The sequence below is a fragment of the Suncus etruscus genome, chromosome 1, assembly GCF_024139225.1.
Source record: "Suncus etruscus isolate mSunEtr1 chromosome 1, mSunEtr1.pri.cur, whole genome shotgun sequence".
NCBI classification, from domain to species: domain Eukaryota; kingdom Metazoa; phylum Chordata; class Mammalia; order Eulipotyphla; family Soricidae; genus Suncus; species Suncus etruscus.
The window spans coordinates 127,014,850-127,022,906 of NC_064848.1; positions in this window are offsets into that span (position 1 = coordinate 127,014,850).

Consider the following 8,057-nt stretch of genomic DNA (forward strand, 5'->3'; position numbering starts at 1 on the left):
TAATATCTATTTAAAAATCCTGATAACTATAACAAAATAAGCCACAAAAATATTTAATGAGTATAATAGAGTCAAGATATTCAACTACTCTAATAAGTTGATTCACTTTTTTATATAGTGAGTAAGAATTAATTAATTAATAAAAACAATCCACTTATAAGAGCATCAAAAATAATTAAATACCTGAGCTAAAAATTAACAATGAAAAACATAAGTCAATGAATAGTAATTCATGAGATTGAGAATAAACATTATTAAAATAGCTGTTTAATTTATAGCATTAGTCAGTGTAATTCTTTTTTCTTACATAAAATCTTTAAGCACCATGATTACAAACATGATTGTAGTTGGGTTTCAGTCATAAACATAACACCCCCCTTCACCAGTGCAACATTCCCACCACCAATGCCCTCCCTCCCTCTTTCCCAACCTTTGCCTGTATTCGAGACAGGCATTTTACTTCTCTCACTCATTAAGATAGTCATGATAGTTGTTAGTGTATTTATTTTTCTAACTACACTCACTACTCTTTGTGGTTAGCTTCATATTTTGAGCCAGTTCTTCTGGCTCAGAAATCGCTCCTGGCAGGCACGGGGGACCATATGGGGTGCCGGGATTCTAACCAATGACTTCCTGCATGAAAGGCAAATGCCTTACCTCCATGCTATCTCTCCAGCCTGAATCAGTGTAATTCTTATCAAAACAACTATACTATTTTTTTTCCAGGGAATAGTACAAAAATTATAAAATCTAAAGAGAACTACAACTCATACCTCAGAACAGTTCTGAGTTTGATAATATCAAGCTACCAATCTTCACTATGGTTTTGAAACAAAAAATGACACATTGGAACAAAAGGATAGAATGAAAATCCCAGAACAAATCCACAAAAAATGTAGGCATCAATCTATAATAAAGCATTTAAGAAAATTAGATGAAAAAATTAGATGAAAAATTAGAGAAAATTAGAAAAATTAGAGAAAGAAAATGAAGGAAGGAAGGAAGAAAGGAAGGAAGGAAGAATGAAATTAGATGAAAAATTAGAAAAATTAGAGAAAGAAAAGGAAGGAAGGAAGGAAGGAAGGAAGGAAGGAAGGAAGGAAGGAAGGAAGGAAGGAAGGAAGGAAGGAAGGAAGGAAGGAAGGAAGGAAGGAAGGAAGGAAGGAAGAAATTAGGTACGTAACACCACACACAAAAAAGAACTCAGAATGGATTAAAGATTGAATACTAGACCTAAAATTTACAAAATACATAGAGGAAAACATAGATGACAACTCTAGGACTTCAATTTTAGAGATGTATATAAAATTTCACTCCAAAAGAAAATCTCATTCACTATTGGTGGGAATAGCACCAATAGTTCAGCCTTTTTGAAAACAATATGGATATTACTCAAAAAAATTAATATGACATAAAACTCAGAAATATACCTAGAAATATAGGTGAAATAACCAAGAAATATGACCTAGACACCCAAAAACAATGCTGAAAACCCCTTGCACTCCTATGTTTAGTGTAGGATTTACTACTCACAGTAGTGAGAATCTAGAAACCACCCATCCATGTTTCTGAGAATAGATGAGTAGATAAAGTAACTGCAGTAGTCTACATAATTAAATGCCATGCAGCTATTGAGAAAAATAGTCATGAAATTTGCTTATAAAATTTATTATCACATTTTTATTATTATTATTACATATATGGGTGAAAATTTTGAGTATTAGGCTGAGCAAAATGAATCAAAAGGAGAGGATAAACATAGAACATTCACATTCATTTGTGGAATATATGAAAAAAGATAGTATGGTAATAATATCCAAAGACAATATTGACAAGGGCTAGGAGGAAGTTTGCCACAATTAGCAGAGAGTGCAATTAGGGCAGAGAACAAATCATAATGACAATGATAGTTGGAAATGATTACTCTGGACAAGAATTGGGTGTTGAAAGGAGATCAAATGATATGCATGATACTCCTTCAGTAAAAATATTTCAAATCACAGTGTGTTAAAGGAAAGATGTAACGAGAGAGAAAAGAAAAATTTCTGCCACAGAGGCAGGTAGGCAGGGAGAGCAAGAGGAGGACAGGAGGGAAACTGGAGACACTGTTAACCTGAAATGTGCACTGATGAAGAGTATTGTACATTGTATGACTGAAACTCAATCATGAATAAATTTATGACTGACTGTTTCATAGTTATTCAATTATATAACTTATTTGTAATAATAGTAAATATTAATATCTAATTATAGCTTTAAAATATTCCACTCCATTAAAAAGGCCAAAATAAAATAAAAAATGATTGTAAATGTGAATAACACTAGATTTCAAAGTTTTAACACAGTGAATAAAAGTACAAAATAAAACCTATAAGAATAATCAGGAATTGAAAGAGATAATTGCATATCATATATCCAAGAAGGAGTTAATATTAAAATTTTAAAAAATTGCCAAATAACAAAAAGCTAGCAAATTGTAAGAATGCATAGTTACTCCTACAGAGAAGTTTATAGCTTGCCCATCAGACATGACAAAGGTACAATATCAATTATTGTTGAAAAATTCATATTAATACCACATATGATCTCACAATTTGTCTATATAAGAATATTGGAAGCAACAAATGTTGGGAAGGGTGTAAAACAAAACTAAGTCTGACACACTATTGGTGGAATGCAAATTGGTATAACTTCTGCGGATAATGGTATGTATGTTTTTTAAATGGATACTTCTAAAAATTATAAATTAATCTCCCATGGGATCAAGCAATTTTATTTCTTACCATTTATCTTATGGGCTCAAAAATTGACTTTAGAACAGATTTTTGGACTCCTATGATCATTGTAGCATTATCTGCAATAGGCAAAATATGGAAACAGTCCTACTGCCTAAGAACAAATGACTAGATAAAGAAAATGTGGTACATGTACAGAACAGAATACTACTCAGCTATAAAGAAAATGAAACCCTTGCAATTTGTGACTATGTAATTTGTGGATAGCATCAATTTGAGTAAAGGTAAGTCAGAAGAAGAGAGATAAATACAGATTTATCTCTCTCATGTGTGGGATATTAAATAGCATATAAATAATATCCAAAGAAAAATAAAACTAAGATCTGGTATTAATCAGAAACAAATCACCCTGGAAAGAGAAAATAGGACATTGCAAAGGACATAAGACAATAGGGGCATTGTAAAATGGTGAATGGAAGCTGACACTCTAGTGGACTATGTGATGTAATGCTCTTTTCATGAAACCCTGCCATTACTAATATTGTAAAGCACAGTGTCAAAATTTAAACATTTTAAATAAATAAATCAAAATGGAAATACTATAGGATCTGACTAGGCATGTATCAGAAGGATATGAAAACATTGATTCAACATAATAGTTCCACCTATACATTCTTATCAGAATTGTTTACAAAAGGTCAGACATGGACTCAACCTAAATACCCTTTGACAAATGCCTGGATAAAGAAGCTATGGTGTATATATCCAAAGGAATGTTACTGGCATTAAGAAATAAATAATTTTTGGTAACTGTATGTTCAGAAAACTTATTTTTCCCCAATACACACTTTAAAAATAGAGACTAGCTCACTCGGGCTTTTTTAGTCATACTTAGCCATTGCAATTTTGTTTTGAGACTTGAAGTCAACAGTTGGTTTGAAAAGAGAAATTACATAATCTAAGCATTTTAAATAGTATTCTCTGTAGATCAATGTGGAAAGTATTATGCTGAGTGAAATCAGAAGGAGAAAGACAGGCACAGAACATTTTTCTTATATATGGAATATAATAAAATAAAACAGAGTCAAGGAAAAACAAATAGCTAAGGATAAGAGAGACTAAAAATTGGCTACAGAACTGAGCTTACTATGATAAGGGATGGTTAATGGGGTAAGACAGGTGGAGGGTGTGAAGTGAAACTGTGTGTGTATATTATTAACAGTATTGTAAATGATCATTCCAAAAAGAAAATTTAAAGAACTTTAACAATTTTTCAAAAACTTCCAAAACACATCTTTTCCAACTAAACTGAAATAAGAGATTACACAAACAAGACAAAAACAAGAAAAAAAAAAGAATCCAAACAAATCACCCAAAAGAGAGCATTATAAATAAAAGATGAGAGAAGAATGACTTGTACCAGAATAGTAACTCATGGGTAGTAGAAAGTAGACAAATTAGAGAGATTTGGGATCTAATTGAAAAGAGATAGACAATAAGATTTGCTGACACTTCTAGAATGAGATGTGATTTAAGAGAGATATAAAGTATTACTCCAGAGTTTTGGCCTGACAGATGGAATGCAGTTTCCATTAGCTGAAATGAGGAGTTTGGGGAGTTTGTATATAGTACATTTCATGTTAGGCATACTAAGTTAAAATTCCCTATTAAACTTTCAATTGAAGATACCAAGAAAGTTTTAGCAACATCCTGGAATTCAGGATAAGGATTTAAGCTAGAAAAATAACCATCTGTGTATAACACTAGAAGCTTTGAAGTTAGATAAAATAATCAAGGGTTAGAAAAGTGAGATCTGGGGCCAGAGAGATAGCATGGAGGTAAGGCATATGCCTTGCATGCAGCAGGTCAGTGGTTCGAATCCCAGGATCTCATCTGCTCCCCTGAGCTTGCCAGGAGCGATTTCTGAGCATAGAGCCAGTAGTAACCCCTGAGCACTGCTCGGTGTGACCCAAAAACCAAAAAAAAAAAAAAAAAGTGAAGAGGTATAAGAACTGAAGTATTGTGTATACAGTGAATAAGATTAAGAAAGAGTGAACAAAATGGAAGGAAAGCAAGTCAGAAAAAATATTATATGAAAACTAAATAAATACTTTTAGGAGACAGACCATGTCAAATGCTACTGGCACAGTATAGGAAGGTGAGTCTAGAGAACTGGTGACTATGTTAAAAATATAAATTATAAGGCTGAAAGGATAGTATAGTTGGTAGAACATTTGCCTTACAGATTGCTCATCTGTATTAAATCCCTAGCACCCATGTGGTCCCTAATCCCCACCATGAAAGGTCATGAATAAACATGGTGTGACCCTAAATAAATAAGTCCAAAACTGCACTGGTGATAAGAATGGTTTTGGGGAGCAGAAATGCTAAAAAATATGAGAGTAAATCTAGAGAAAATGGAAGTAGGAAAAGTGAATGAATCAATGATGACGTCCTTTAAATGTCTGTTCTAAAGAGAATAAGCAAAATGAAGCTGAGACATAGCTGATCTTGTTTATGTTTTTTACTAAAAGAAATCAACAAGATACACTGAATAAAATGATCGAATTGAGAATTGTTGCTGGGCCACCTTCAGTCCCAGATGCGCTCCAGACCCAGAGGCATCCCGGACTAGGTCTGAGAGGAACAGCGGCGGCTGAGGTAGAGTGGTGAATAATGGACTTGTGGAGTTGCAAACATACCCTTTGGGAGCCTACAGGGAGGTAGTTCATTTATTGAACTAGTGAGGTGCAGGGGTAAGGAGGTGGTAAAGACATCTTTTAATTTTATTTTTATTAATATATTTATTTAACAACCATGATTACAAACATGTTTGTAGTTGGGTTTCAGTCATAAAATAGTACACACACCCCCTTTCACCAGTGCCACCTTCCCATCAGCAATGCCTCCTATCTCTCTCCCCCTCCCGCCTGTATTCGAGACAGGCATTCTATTTCTCTCACTACTACTATTGTCATGATTGTTGTTCGTGTGGTTACTTCTCTAACTGCAATTAACTGCACTTGCTACTCTTTGTGGTAAGCTTCATATCATGGGCCAGTCCTTCCAGCCCTCATCTCTATTATCTCTGGGTATTATTAAAATAATGTCTTATTTCTCTTCAATCTCACAGATGAGTGAGGCTATTCTGTGTCTATATCTCTCCCTCTGACTTATTTCACTCAGCATAATAGTTTCCATGTCCATCCATGTATAGGAAAATTTCATGACTTCATTTATCCAGATGGCTGCATGGTATTCCCTTGTGTATATGACCACAGCTTCTTTAGCCACTCATCTGTTGTCAGGCATCTGGATTATTTCCAGATTCTGGCTATTTTAAATAGATCATCAATGAACATAGGCACACAGAGAACATTTTGTACTGTGTTTTATGCACACTTACATATGCAGCTTTTATATACATTAGGTCATTGGAATGCTGCATCTATGCACTCGTAGAAAAGTTCATGTTACAGAAACAAAGAGGTGTAGGTGTCACAGGGTAAGGCCTAGTGGACATGATAGATTTAGTGGGCATGGTGGATGTGACGGCCAGAATATGGGTCCCATTTCAGTGCCCTCCCAATAGGCACTCATCCCTCCCATTAGGGAGTGGCCATTTCTTAATGTCAGCAAGAGGGCTTGTCATCTGGCCAATGAGAGTCAATTTGCAGATGATTCATGTTGTGGTCATCTTACAGCGCCTGTAGGTCTCTCACTTCCTACCACATAAAATAAATAATTGTGATGAAAGAATTAAGACAAGATTATTAGAATAATAAACTTAGTTTGTGAAAAGGCATGTAAAATAGTGCATTATTGAGTGTCTAGCCTTAGCTAAGAATACAGATAGTTCAAGTACATTCTTCTTAGTAACAAGAAATATTAAAATAATGAATTAATGGAGGTAGATAAAGAAGAAGATGAGGTAGAGATAATCCAGCAACTTCTACCAAGACTTCTATTTTGTAGTGAAATAGGAATTGGCATCTTAAGTTATTATGGTGGAGTAAGAGGTTCCAAAAATATACATAAGAGAATATGGATTAGGGATATGCAATATCACTTCAGGTCATTGTCACATACTTAAGGACTGGTGAAGAGAACATTAGCAGCATTGTGTTTCATTCAGCTGCGTGGGTTTGGAGCAAAAAATAGTTGGACTAAATCAGATAGCTCCTCCATCTCAAACATACACACCCTCCTCTCGTCATGGAAATATCAACTATCTCCTCCCTAATAGATAGGGATATTGTTCAGAGATTATGATAATTGTGACTCAGCTTACAAAACTTTTCGCACTGTTGTCATGCAAAAGTTTTGTTTGTTTTTATTATTCACTTTTCTTCTTTCCACCCCACACTATGTATTTTTTCCAATAGCACTGTATTTTCACAAGGCAATTTCCAAGGAATGGGGGAGTAGAGACTGTGGTGAAAGTAGAAATATGATTAGAACTCAAAGAATAACCTCTAACATTAAACATCACTTTTGGAGCACCTTTTATATCCTTAAAGTTTAACATACACTTAAAATCCTTTCAACAATTTTTTTAAGAAATGGAAACTTAGAAAGTAAAATGAATCACTCAGCTAGTAAATGTCAAAGCTGTGATCCAAATCCTGGTCTGTATGTTCTACAGTGCTAATTCTAGCCAGTCCAGCACACTCTCAAGTCTTTATTTCTCAAGGTAAATTTAGGCTTAGATTGTTCTCACTCCAGCTGAGTATATTCAAATGCTGCTTAGTGATCTCGCCCTAATATTTTAACCCAAAGTGCTATTCTAGCCATTCTTCCACACACCACCCCATCTGCGCATAATATTGAGATAAAAATAATCTAAAAGCAAGCCAAACTTTTCCCTAAAGGTTTGACTTTTATCACTATTCCCCTATCCAATTTGAATTACCTTTGAATAATATTTTCTTGGTATTAGTAATATCCAAGAACAGGTAAAATTTGTGTTGTATAGTTTCATTCTGTGCTGTTTGACAGTATCTCTTATGTGTACCCACTTAAACTAGCAGTAGCATCTATCCAAATGTGACAACATAAATGTCTCCTAAAATTGTCAATGTGCTCTAGGAGGCAAAAATCAATCTTTCAAACTCTATTGAGAACCACTTCATTTAGAAGTAAGACTAGACCTGAATGACTTACCTTCTTCAAAATGTCAAATTTTAAATTTATTTAAATCATAAATTTTATCTATTTAATTGATAATATTTAAGTTATCTTCATAGTCTAGTTTTAGAGATTTTGGTTGAACCTTCTCTATACCTCTCTTCCCTTAGATTTTCTAAGAAGCCATTGCCTGAA